Genomic DNA, 13914 nt, shown 5'->3' with positions numbered 1-13914 from the left:
CACACAGTAGAGCAAGAGAGAGAGCAATTACGTGGTGCACATATCTGCATATTGTGACATAGTACGCAATTTTCGTGGCCGGTACTTTCAGAACTACTGGCAAAAAGTATACAAAAGTTCTAGAGATAATCTTTTAAAGGGGCAATCAGCAGTTGCTTAACCCGTTATTGGACTAAATGTATAATATGTACCAATTGATGCTTGAAGAATATAACTTAAATGCCTCATGAGCTTAGTTTAACCGCTGTACCCCATCAGAACACAAAATATAAGCTTATTTTACTCCAATGCTAGTAAACAAAGTAAATGTAAACAAACACTGTATAGCCTCAAAACATGGTTAGAGATACAATTTCGATATCATGGACGCATCCATATTGCTGTCCATGAATTTGAAAGTGATTATATCTCCAGCCCCATCCCTCAGCTTTTTATGGAAACAGTGGTGGGGAGTACGTTTTGTTATTGTTTCAACTGCTTATTGGCCCTTTAAGTATGTGTACTCTACTGTATATACATTGCCTTTGGAAAGTATTCAGACCCCTTGACCTTTTCCACATTTTGTTAAAATTGATTAACTAAATAAAAATCCTCAGCAACCTACACACAAAACCCCTTAAAGACAAAGCGAAAACAAGTTTTTTGAAATGTTTGTAAATGTATTACAAATAAAAAACAAATACCTTATTTACAGAATTATTCAGACGCTTTGCTATCAATCAAATTTCAATCAAATGTATTTCTAAAGCCCTTTTAACATCAGCCGATGTCACAAAGTGCTGTTACAGAAACCCAGCCTAATACCCCAAACAGCCAGCAATGCAGATGTAGAAGCACGGTGGCTAGAAAGGCCAAAACCTAGGAAGAAACCTAGAGAGGAACCAGGCTCTGAGGGTTGGTCCTTTTCTGGCTGTGCAGGGTGGAGATTAGCCAAGATGGCCAAGATGTTAAAACGTTCATAGACGTTTTACCAGCAGGGTCAAATAATAATAGTCACAGTGGTTGTAGAGGGTGCAACAGGTCAGCACATCAGGAGTAAATGTCATTTGGCTTTTCATTGCCGATCATTCAGAGTTAGAGACAGCAGGTGCGGAAGAGAGAGAGGATCAAAAACAGCAGGTCCGGGACAAGGTAACACGTCCGGTGAACAGGTCAGGGTTCCATAGCCGCAGAAAGAACAGTTGAAACTGGAACAGCAGCATGACCAGGTGGACTGGGGACAGCAAGGAGTCATCAGGCAAGGTAGTCCTGAGGAATGGTCCTAGGGCTCAGGTCCTCAGAGAGAAGAGAGAAAGAGAGAATTAGAGGGATCATACTTAATGCCAGGTCGCAGTTGTAAATGAGAACTTGTTCTCAACTGGCCTACCTGGTTACATAAAGGTGAAATAATTTTTAACCTCTCTTGGGTAGGGGACACTATTTTAATCTCCGGATGAAAAGTGTGCCCAAAGTAAACTGCCTGTTTCTCAGGCCCAGAAGCTAGGATATGCATATAATTGGTAGATTTGGATAGAAAACACTCTAAGATAATGTCTGTGAGTATAACCGAACTGATATGGCAGGTGAAAACCTGAGAAAAATCCATCCAGGAAGTGGGATTTTTTTATGTTTGTAGTTTTCCATTGACTGTCTATACAGATTCCAATGAGTTAGGACTCAAATTGCACTTCCTATGGCTTCCACTAGATGTCAACAGTCTTTAGAAATTGTTTCAGGCTTGTATTCTGAAAAATGAGGGAGTAAGACCACTCTGAACGAGTGGTCTGGGAAAGTCACCAGAGCTGTTTGCTGCGTGCGACCGAGAGAGTGCCTTCTTGTTTTCCTTTTTTATTGACAACGTTATTATCCGGTTGAAATATTATTGATTATTATGACTAAAAACAACCTGAGGATTGATTATAAACATCGTTTGACATGTTTCCACAAACTTTTCTGATACTTTTCGGATTTTTCGTCTGCCTGTTGTGACTGCCTTTGAGCCTGTGGATTACTGAACAAAACTCGCCAGTTTTTTGGGATATAAAAAGGGACTTTATTGAACAAAATGAACATTTATTGAGTAAATAGGAGTCTTGTAAGTGCAACCATATAAAGATCATCAAAGGTAAGTGATTAATTTTATTGCTATTTCTGACTTTTGTAACTCCTCTACTTGGCTGGTAACTGTTTGTAATGATTTGTCTGCTGGGCACTGTCCTCAGATAATCGCATGGTATGCTTTTGCCGTAAAGCCTTTTTGAAATCTGACACAGCGCTTGGATTAACAAGAAGTTCATCTTTCAGCCGATGTATAACACTTGTATGTTTATTTTATACATTTTTATAATGAGTATTTCTGTTTTTGAATTTGGCAGTCTACAATTTCACTGGATGTTGGCCAGGTCCACAGACCATAGAGGAGATAAATAAGCATTACCAGTTGGTCTTGCGACGGGTATACAGAGATGACCAGTTTACAGAGGAGTAATAGAGTGCAGTGATGTGTCCTATCAGGAGCATTGTTGGAAAATCTGATGGCCGAATGGTAAAGAACATCTAGCCACTCGAGGGCACCCTTACCTGCTGATCTATAAATGATGTCTCCGTAATCATCGTGGTCATCTGAATCAGGGTTAGTTTGGCAGCTGGGGTGAAAGAGGAGCGATTATGACAGAAAAAAACAAGTCTTGATTTAACTTTAGCCTGCAGCTTTGATATGTGCTGAGATAAGGACAGTGTACCGTCTAGCCATACTCCCAAGTACTTGTATGAGGTGACTACCTCAAGCTCTAAGCCCTCAGAGGTAGTAATCACACCTGTGGGGAGAGGGGCATTCTTCTTACCAAACCACATGACCTTTGTTTTGGAGGTGTTCAGAACAAGTGAGATGGTAGAGAAAGCTTGTTGGACACTAAAGAAAGCTTTGTTGTAGAGCATTTAACACAAAATCTGGGGAGGGGCCAGCTGAGTATAAGACTGTATCATCTGCATATAAATGGATGAGAGAGCTTTCTACTGCCTGAGCTATGTTGTTGATATAAATTGAGAAGAGCGTGGGGCCTAGGATTGAGACTGGTACTCCCTTGGTGACAGGCAGTGGCAGAGACAGCAGATTTTCTGACTTTATACACTGCACTCTTTGAGAGAGGTACTTAGCAAACCAGGCCAAAGACCACTCAGAGACACCAATACTCCTTAGCAGGCCCACAATAATGAAATGGTCTACTGTATCAAAAGCTTTGGCCAAGTCAATAAAAATAGCAGCACAACATTGCTTAGAATCAAGGGCAAGCCAGTCAGTTGACTATTGACAAGTTTTTCCAACGCTTTTGATAAACAGGCAAAATAGAAATAGGCCTATAACAGTTAGAATCAGCTTGATCTCCCCCTTTGAATAAAGGATGAACCGTGGCTGCCTTCCAAGCAGTGGGAACCTGCCCAGAAAGGAGACAGGTTTAAAAGGTTGGAGATGGGCTGGCGATGATAGGGACAGCAACCTTAAAGAAGAAAGGGTCTAAACCATCTGACCCAGATGTTTTTTTGGGGTCAAGTTTCAGGAGCTCCTCTTGCACCTCGGGCTCAGTGACTGCTGAAACTTTGTAGCGGGGGAAAAAGAGGGAGAAGCATCGGGGATAGTCACATTAGAAGGGGTGGGAGATGAGGAAATGTTGGACGGGCAAAGAGGAACAGACTGAGTCAAATAGGAATCCTGACTTAATGAAGTGGTGATTAAAGAGCTCAGCCATGTGCTTCTTGTCAGTAACAACCACATAATCAACTTTAAGGGACATGGGCAGCTGTGAGGAGGAGGGTTTATTCTCCAGGTCTTTAATCATTTTCCAGAACCTAGTTCTACCTTTGGCCTGCCGGATAGCCTGAGTGCACTTATTTCTCATTTGCCTGAGTATGCGTGTGCCGAGCCTTTCGCCAAATGTAATTCTTGAGGTGAAGTAACTCTGCAAGATCACGGTCAAACCAGGGGCTGAACCTATTTTTAATTCTCATTTTCTTTACGTGGGGCGTGTTTGTTAACAATACTACTGAGAATATAAAAAAAGAAGGTCCAAGCATCCTCGACAGAGGGGATCAAGCTGATTCTATAACGTTTTACAGAGGCCAGTTCATGAAGGAAGGCTTGCTCATTAAAGTTTTTTAGCAAGCGTCTATGACAAATCATGACAGGTAGTTTCACTGAGCAGCCATTACGAACACAGGCTGTTAAACAGTGATCACTAAGGTCATTACAGAAAACACCAGACTTATTTTCCACCATAATTTGCAAATAAATTCATTAAAAATCCTACAATGTGATTTTCTGGATTTTTTTTCTGATTTTGTCTGTCATAGTTTAAGTGTACCTATGATGACAATTACAGGCCTCTCTCTGCTTTTTAAATGGGAGAACTTGCACAATTGGTGGCTGACTAAATACTTTTTTTGCCCCACTGTATATACTGTACTCTATATCATCTACTGCATCTTTATGTAACACATGTATCACTAGCCACTTTAAACTATGCCACTTTGTTTACATACCCTACATTACTCATCTCATATGTTTCTACTGTACTCGATACCATCTACTGCATCTTGCCTATGCCGTTCTGTACCATCACTCATTCATATATCTTTTTGTACATATTCTTTATCCCTTTACACTTGTGTGTATAAGGTAGTAGTTTTGGAATTGTTAGGTTAGATTACTCGTTGGTTATTACTGCATTGTCGGAACTAGAAACACAAGCATTTAGCTACACTCGCATTAACATCTGCTAACCATGTGTATGTGACAAATACAATTTGATTTGATTTGACTGGAAACTCAAAAGACGAAAATGCAGTCACTTTTGTTTTTGTAAATTGAAATTTGGTATCGTAAATGTTAGCAACACCTCCGCCTTTGCGGGATGCGCGGGGGATATGGTCACTAGTGTAACCAGGAGAGGCCTCATTTAACACAGTAAATTCATCAGGCTTAAGCCATGTTTCAGTCAGGCCAATCACATCAAGATTATGATCAGTGATTAGTTAATTGACTATAACTGCCTTGGAAGTGAGGGATCTAACATTAAGTAGCCCCATTTTGAGATGTGAGATATCACAATCTCTTTCAATAATGACAGGAATGGAGAAGGTCTTTATTCCAGTGAGATTGCTAAGGCGACCACCGCCACGTTTAGTTTTGCCCAACCTAGATCGAGACACAAACACGGTCTCAATGGGGAAAGCTGTGCTGACTTACACTGACTGTGCTAGTGACAGACTCCACTAAGCTGGCAGGTTGGCTAACAGCATGCTGCCTGGCCTGCACCCTATCTCATTGTGGAGCTAGAGGAGTTAGAAACCTGTCTATGTTCATAGATGAGAGAACCCCTCCAGCTAGGATGGAGTCCGTCACTCCTCAGCAGGCCAGGCTTGGTCCGGTTTGTGGGTGAGTTCCAGAAAGAGGGCCAATTCTATCTCCCCCGAGGGGCAGAAATCAGTTTTCAACCAGCGATTCAGTTGTGAGACTCTGCTATAGAGCTCATCACTCCCCCTAACTGGGAGGGGGCCAGAGACAATTACTCGATGCCGACACATCTTTCTAGCTGATTTACAAGCCATGTTGCGCTTGGTGACCTCTGACTGTTTCATCCTAACATCGTTGGTGCTGACATGGATAACAATATCCCTATACTCGCCAGTTTTAGACTTAGCCAGCACCATCTTCAGAGTAGCCTTAACGTTGGTAGCCCTCCTCCTTGGTAAACAGTGTATGATCACTGGATGATTTTTTAAAGTCTAATGCTGTGGGTAATGGAGTCTCCAATGACTAGGGTTTTCAATTTGTCAGAGCTAATGGTGGGAGGCTTCGGTGTCTCAGACCCCATAACGGGTGGAGGAGAGACCAGGGAAGGCTCAGCCTCTGACTCCAACTCGTTGCTTAATGGGGAGAACCGGTTGAAAGTTTATGTCGGCTGAATTGAGCGACACCGGTTGAGCATTCCTACAGCATTTCCTTCCAGAAGCCAGAATATTGTCCAGCTGCGGGGACTGTGCGACAGATGCTGTTTCATGCTTTGCTACACTTCAAGGAATAATGTTAATATTACTACTTAGCTTCGGTTGGTGGAGGTTGTGTAGAACCCGTGTAGAACCATGTCCAGATAAAGTGCCAGGGGTGAAAAAGTTGAATGAAAAAAGTAGAGCGAGGGAATACAAAACAATATACAACCGTAAAGTTGGCAGGTAGCAAAGTAACGTTAGCACGTAGCACATAAACAATCCACAAATTGTGATCGGAGACTCGAAATTAAGCTCAGGTGCATCCTGTTTCATTCGTTATTGTTTCAACTGCCGATTGGCCCTTAAAGTGTGTGTACTTTAATTAAAGCGAGGCGTCCCTCTCAGTGTCCGCCAACCCCCTCGTTCAGCTGAAACCGTGGCGCAGGCAATGCAAAAATATTCTTAGAAATATTTAACCTCCACACATTAACAAGTCCAATACCTCAAATGAAAGATAAACACCTTGTTCATCTACCCACATGTCAGATTTTTTAAATGTTTTACGGCGAAAACACACCACATATTTATATTAGACCACCACCGAAACAAAGACAAGAGGCAGCCATTTTGTCCCAGAAAATATACAATTATAAAAGCAGGATTAAAAAATAAATCATTCACTAACCTTTTGAAAATCTTCATCAGATGACAGTAATAGGACATGTTACACAGTACATTTATGTTTTTTTCAATAATATGCCATTTATATCCATAAATTTCCATTTACATTGACTTCATGTTCAGAAAATACTCAAAAATGTCCGGAGATATTATAGATAGTGCCGCCAGATAACATAAATAGACATCATAAACTTTGACTAAATATACATGTTCTACATATAGTTAGAAAGATACACTGCTTCTTAATGCAACCGCTGTGTTACATTTATTTTTAACGTTACAGAATTAGTTCACTATGTAATAATCTGAGACGGCGCTCAGACGTAAGCAATATTTCTCCGCTATGTTGGAGTCAACAGAAATACAAAATTACAACATAAATATTCCCTTACCTTTGATGGTCTTCGATCAGAATGTAGTGGAAGGAGTCATACTTACCCAATACATCGTTTTGTTTCACTTCGTGTGCCTTTATAGTAGCGTATGCTATGAGTTCCAGCTGAAATGCATCCAAAATTTACTTCTGGTCCCGAACAGTTGCGCATCAAAACTTCAAAATTACATATTATATGTCGACTAAACTGGTCAAACTAAGTGCAGAATCAAGCTTTAGGATGTTCTAAACGTACAAAACAATTCTCTAATCTATCGGACATTCTTGCTTCTTTACAGGCATTCTGGAACAAAGGAACGTCTCTCCAAAAAGCGCGCTCTGGTCACCTTGTATTTTCTCCGACACTCAGTCTTTTGCCTACCAAAGGGTCAAAACTCGCGGGATTTGCACAATTAAATGCTGTACTTAATGAGGACATCTAGTGGAAGACATAGAAAGTGTCTCGAGATCCATAGCTGGTTGGGAAGGGTGGGGGCGATGACGTCAATGTTGCCCCAAGTTTCAGGCTCCCAAGTTTGGGAGATTGCCTGCCCTGTGAGTTCTGCTATACTTACAGACATAATTCAAACGGTTTTAGAAGCTTTAGAGTGTTTTCTATCCAATAATAATTATTATATGCATATATTAGCAATTTTGGACAGATTTTATTTCAGTTTACTATGGGCACGCAATTCATACAAAGGGGGCAGTATTCTGCCTAGCCCTAACAAGTTATTAATGTGTTTACAGTGGCTTTGGAAAGGTTTTGACTTTTTCCACTCAACCAGCCTTACTCTAAAATTGATTAAATAAATAAAAATCCTCACCAACCTACACACAATACCACATATTGACAAATAAATACATTTATTACAAATAAAAAAACAGAAATATCTTATTTACAGAAGTATTCAGACCCTTTGCTATGAGACTCGAAGTTAAGCTCAGATGCATCCTGTTTCCATTGATCATCCTTGAGATGTTTCTATAACTTGATTGGAGTCCACCTGTGGTATATTCAATTGATTGGAATCCACCTGTGGTAAATTCAATTGATTGGACATGATTTGGAAAGGCACACACCTGTCTATATAAGGTCCCACAATTGACAGAGCATGTTAGAGCAAAAACCAGTGAGGTCAAAGGAATTGTCCGTAGAGCTCAGAGACAGAACTGTGTCAAGTCACAGATCTGGGGAACGGTACCAAAACATTTCTGCAGAATTGAAGGTCCCCAAGAACACAGCGATCTGTGGCGAAGGGCCTTGGCCAGAGAGGTGACCAAGATCCTGATGGTCACTCTGAAAGAGCCCTAAAGTTCCTCTGTAGAGATGGGAGAACTTTTTTAATGGTAGAGTGGCCAGACGGAAGCCACTCATCAGTAAAAGGCACATGGCAGCCCACCAAAAGCCATCTAAAGACTCTCAGACCATGAGAAACAAGATTCTCTGGTCTGATGAAACCAAGATTGAACTCTTTGGCCTGAATGCCAAGCGTCAAGTCTGGAGGAAACCTGGCACCATCCCTACGGTGAAGCATGGTGGTGGCAGCATCATGCTGTGGCGGTGCTGTGTGGGTGTTTTTCAGCTGCAGGGACTGGGACAGTAGTCAGGATCAAGGCAAAGATAAATGGAGCAAGGTACAGAGAGATCCTTGATAAAAGCCTGCTCAAGAGGGCTCAGGACCTCAGACTTGGGTGAAATTTCACCTTCCAACAGGACAACTACCCTAAGCACACAGCCAAGACAATGCAGGAATCGCTTCGGGACAAGTCTCTGAATGTCTTTCAGTGGCCGAGCCAGAGCCCGGACTTGAACCCAATCAAACATCTCTGGAGAGCCCTGAAAAAAGCTTTGCAGCAACGCTCCACATCCAACCTGACAGAGCTTGAGAGGATCTGCAGAGAAGAATGGAAGAAACTCCCCAAATACAGGTGTGCCAAGCTTGTAGCGTCATACCCAAGAACACTCAAGGCTGTAATCACTGCCAAAAAAGCTTCAACAAAGTACGAGTAAAGGGTTTGAATACCTAAGTGAATGTGATAATTCAGTTTATTTTTGTACATAAATTCGCAAAAATGTCTAAAAACCTGTTTTTGCTTTGACATTATGGAATATTGTGTGTCGATTGATGAGGGGAAAAAAAGTTTTAGAATAAGGCTGTAATGTAACAAAATGTGGAAAAAGTCAAGGGGTCTGGATACTTTCCGAAAGCACTAATAATATATATATATATATATATATATATATATATATATATATATATATATATATATATATATATATATATACACACACTGAAAAAAAAATATAAACGCAATATGTAAAGCTCCATGTTTCATGATCTAAATTTAAAGATCCCAGATATGTTCAGATTTCAAAAAGGCTTTTACAACCAGGCAGGTGCCTGTCAGAAATAGCGATATAATAAAAGCCTTACCTTTGAAGATCTTCTTCTGTTGGCACTCCAAAAGGTCCCAGACACATCACAAATGGTCATTTTGTTCGATAAAGACCTTCTTTATAACCGCAAAAACTCAGTTTAGCTGGCATGCTTCATTCATTAATCCACCGGTTTCCCTCCTTCAAAATGCATACAAAATTAATCCCAAACGTTACCAATAAACTTCTCCAAACAAGTCAAACAAAGTTTATAATCAAACCTCAGGTACCCTAAAACGTAAATAAATGATCAAATTTAAGACGGAGAATGGTTATTGTCTTTACCGGAGATAAACAACAAAGAATACGCGCTCATCCAAGCGCATGAAAACACTACAGCCAAAATGGGAGCCACTTAGAAAAACTACAAATTCTAGCTAATCTTTCCAAAAACAAGCCTGAAAGAAACTCTTTCTAAAGACTGTTGACATCTAGTGGAAGCCCTAGGAACTGCAATCTGGGAGGATTCCGCCTCATAATAACCATGACAGACTCCCTAAATTTTATCAGCATATCGATTGCGCAACCAGGGGTGGAAAAACCTTGGATCATTGTTACTCTAACTTCCGCGACGCATATAAGGCCCTGCCCCGCCCTCCTTTCGGATCGGAAAAGCTGACCACGACTCCATTTTGTTGATCCCTGCCTACAGACAGAAACTAAAAAAAGAAGCTCCCACGCTGAGGTCTGTTCAACGCTGGTCTGACCAAGCTGACTCCACACTCCAAGACTGCTTCCATCACGTGGACTGGGAGATGTTTCGTATTGCATCAGATAACAACATTGACGAATACGCTGATTCGGTGTGCGAGTTCATTAGAACGTGCGTTGAAGATGTTGTTCCCATAGCAACGATTAAAACATTCCCTAACCAGAAACCGTGGATTGATGGCAGCATTCGCGTGAAACTGAAAGCGCGAACCACTGCTTTTAATCAGGGCAAGGTGACTGGTAACATGACCGAATACAAACAGTGCAGCTATTCCCTCCGCAAGGCTATCAAACAAGCTAAGCGCCAGTACAGAGACAAAGTAGAATCTCAATTCAACGGCTCAGACACAAGAGGTATGTGGCAGGGTCTACAGTCAATCACGGACTACAAGAAGAAAACCAGCCCAGTCACGGACCAGGATGTCTTGCTCCCAGGCAGACTAAATAACTTTTTTGCCCGCTTTGAGGACAATACAGTGCCACTGACACGGCCTGCAACGAAAACATGCGGACTCTCCTTCACTGCAGCCGAGGTGAGTAAGACATTTAAATGTGTTAACCCTCGCAAGGCTGCAGGCCCAGACGGCATCCCCAGCCGCGCCCTTAGAGCATGCGCAGACCAGCTGGCCGGTGTGTTTACGGACATATTCAATCAATCCCTATACCAGTCTGCTGTTCCCACATGCTTCAAGAGGGCCACCATTGTTCCTGTTCCCAAGAAAGCTAAGGTAACTGAACTAAACGACTACCGCCCCGTAGCACTCACTTCCGTCATCATGAAGTGCTTTGAGAGACTAGTCAAGGACCATATCACCTCCACCCTACCTGACACCCTAGACCCACTCCAATTTGCTTACCGCCCAAATAGGTCCACAGACGATGCAATCTCAACCACACTGCACACTGCCCTAACCCATCTGGACAAGAGGAATACCTATGTGAGAATGCTGTTCATCGACTACAGCTCGGCATTCAACACCATAGTACCCTCCAAGCTCGTCATCAAGCTCGAGACCCTGGGTCTCGACCCCGCCCTGTGCAACTGGGTACTGGACTTCCTGACGGGCCGACCCCAGGTGGTAAGGGTTGGCACCAACACACTGACACGGACACTGACTCAACTCCAGCCACTTTATTAATGGGAATTGATGGGAAATGATGTAAAATATATCACTAGCCACTTTAAACAATGCTACCTAATATAATGTTACATACCCTACATTATTCATCTCATATGCATACGTATATACTGTACTCTATATCATCTACTGCATCCTCATGTAATACATGTATCACTAGCCACTTTAACTATGCCACTTTGTTTACATACTCATCTCATATGTATATACTGTACTCGATACCATCTACTGTATGTTACCTATGCTGCTCTGTACCATCACTCATTCATATATCTTTATGTACATATTCTTTATCCCCTTACACTGTGTATAAAACAGTAGTTTTGAAATTGTTAGTTAGATTACTTGTTGGTTATTACTGCATTGTCGGAACTAGAAGCACAAGCATTTCGCTACACTCGCATTAACATCTGCTAACCATGTGTATGTGACAAATGAAATTTGATTTGATTTGATTTGATGACAGCCATTGGAATGTTTTCTTTGTGATGGTTTGTCCTCGGGTTTTGGCCTGCCATATCAGTTCTCTTATACTCATCGACATTATATTAACATTTTTAGAAACTTCAGAGTGTTTTCTATCCAAATCTACCAATTATATGCATATCCTCAACTTCTGGGCCTGAGTTACAGGCAGTTTACTTTGTGCACGCTTTTCATCCAGATGTGAAAATACTGTCCCCTAGCCCAAAGAGGTTTTAAGGTATGTTAAAAAAAAGACAGTGAGAGAGATCTCAGGACATGTATGTCATTGTGTTCTCTATGAGTAGGCTTACACAACAACACTCCACATTTTACATGGTTTGTAGGTCTACCTGGTTAAATAAAGCTGAAATAAAACAAATAAAAAAACATAGGTAGCTTGCTCTAAACTGGAACATAGTGCTAATTCAAAGGGGCCATAATAATCAACAATGCAAATGGGTATGTCATGGCCAAGTGATTGTGCACTGAGGTCATGTGTGTCTTTTGGAATGCAAAGGGAACGACCACCTGGAAGAGCAGGGGAGAATTCAGTGCGCAGGTATTTTAAACCTCTACAGGATCGGTGTCCCTACCTCGGGATGGTTGAGCTAACGTAGGCAATTGCGATTAGCATGAGGTTGTAAGTAACAAGAAAATTTCCCAGGACATAGACATATCTGATATAAGCTTAAATTCTGGTTAATCTATAACTGCACTGTCCAATTTACAGTAGTTGTTACAGTGATTCTTTCTTACCATGCATGCTATGGTTTGAGGAGAGTGCACAGTTATGAACTTGAAAATGTATTAATAAACCAATTAGGCACATTTGGGCAGTCTTGCTACAATTTTTTTAACAGAAATTAAATGGTTCATTGGATCAGTCTAAAACTTTGCACACACACTGCTGCCATCTAGTGCCCAAAATCTAAATTGCGCATGGGCTGGAATAATACATTATGGCCTTTCTCTTGCATTTCAAAAGCTCTAGGTGTCTTGTTATCAGATTGCAAAACAAATGTAGCATGATCAGTTACGTTTGTGAATGCAATCTTTATCCAAATGGTATGGTATCCAGTTTCAACAGCACCTGTTCTCAACATCTGCAGAGCATGCAGTGTAGCCTGTGAATCACCCATTTCAGCATTGGGGAAAACAGACAGACCATGGATTGTGCCGTAATTTTATCAATGAAACTAGGCCTGTAAGGATATCCGGGTTAAAGATGTTACGTTTTTACGCAGCGCTTATTCCTGGAGCCGCGTCTTGTTGATTGCTGCGGTTAACACGCACGTTCCTCTCATTGGCTCGCGTTGAACTTCGCATATGATGCACGTGGAAGATGAATGGGATTGCTTGATATAACGTAGCCTTTTCAAAATACAATTCTAAAAACGATATGATGGGCTTCTCCGTTCGTTTTCTTTTAACAGTAGCCCAGAATAATCTACCGGACTCCATTTTGACACCTCAGTGCCAGCACCTTTGGCATATTGATTTGCTGACAGGCGGAGACTCTCACTTTATGTCCTTGAACTCACTGTGCTTTCCTCGTTAGGGGGAATGAGAGCCTGCCAGCAATGCCGTGATGCTCGTGTGAAATGCGTGGGAAATCTCTTATCGACAAGGCAGTTAGTTATTGGGGAGAATTTTATGCGCACGTTTGGGGTGATGATAGTGCGGTGCATGGAATATGAGCATGTCTTTGATGTTCAAAGCTAGTAGTGGTCATAGGGTACGCTAGTAGCCTACATATAGATTACAAACATATTTTTTATTTATATTAAATTAGCCAGCGAAGTGTTATCAATTTCATAAATGCTCAAATAGGACACCGGATAAAATGCCAAAACAGGACCTTCCCAAATGAAAGGCCATTTTTGAAGTCTATAACAAAAATATAACAGCTAAAACTGACTTCAACCAATTACTTTTACGGTTTTATTTGTCGACTTGTACATAATATAATAGCCAATGTTTGATAGCTTTTGATATATCATAGGAAATAAGAAGTAGATGTGTTGCTGTTTAATTAAACGAATCTAAACCCTCAATACAACATCAACAATGTAAATGCAAATGTAAATGTAGAACAATGTAAATGCTTTCAGAGGGTAACAAATGAGCAGGTGGATCATGCA

At 41.2% G+C, this 13914-nt stretch overlaps 1 protein-coding gene across 1 annotated transcript in view; it reads right to left on the bottom strand.

The window, feature by feature from the left end:
• ca4a (carbonic anhydrase IV a) overlaps positions 1 to 13914 on the bottom strand; it is a 34035-nt gene that overhangs the window by 19619 nt on the left and 502 nt on the right. The gene's annotated exons all lie outside the window — the stretch shown is intronic.

Source organism: Oncorhynchus tshawytscha, linkage group LG09 (genome assembly GCF_018296145.1).
Source record: "Oncorhynchus tshawytscha isolate Ot180627B linkage group LG09, Otsh_v2.0, whole genome shotgun sequence".
NCBI lineage: Eukaryota > Metazoa > Chordata > Actinopteri > Salmoniformes > Salmonidae > Oncorhynchus > Oncorhynchus tshawytscha.
This window is presented reverse-complemented; position numbering and strand designations above follow the sequence as displayed.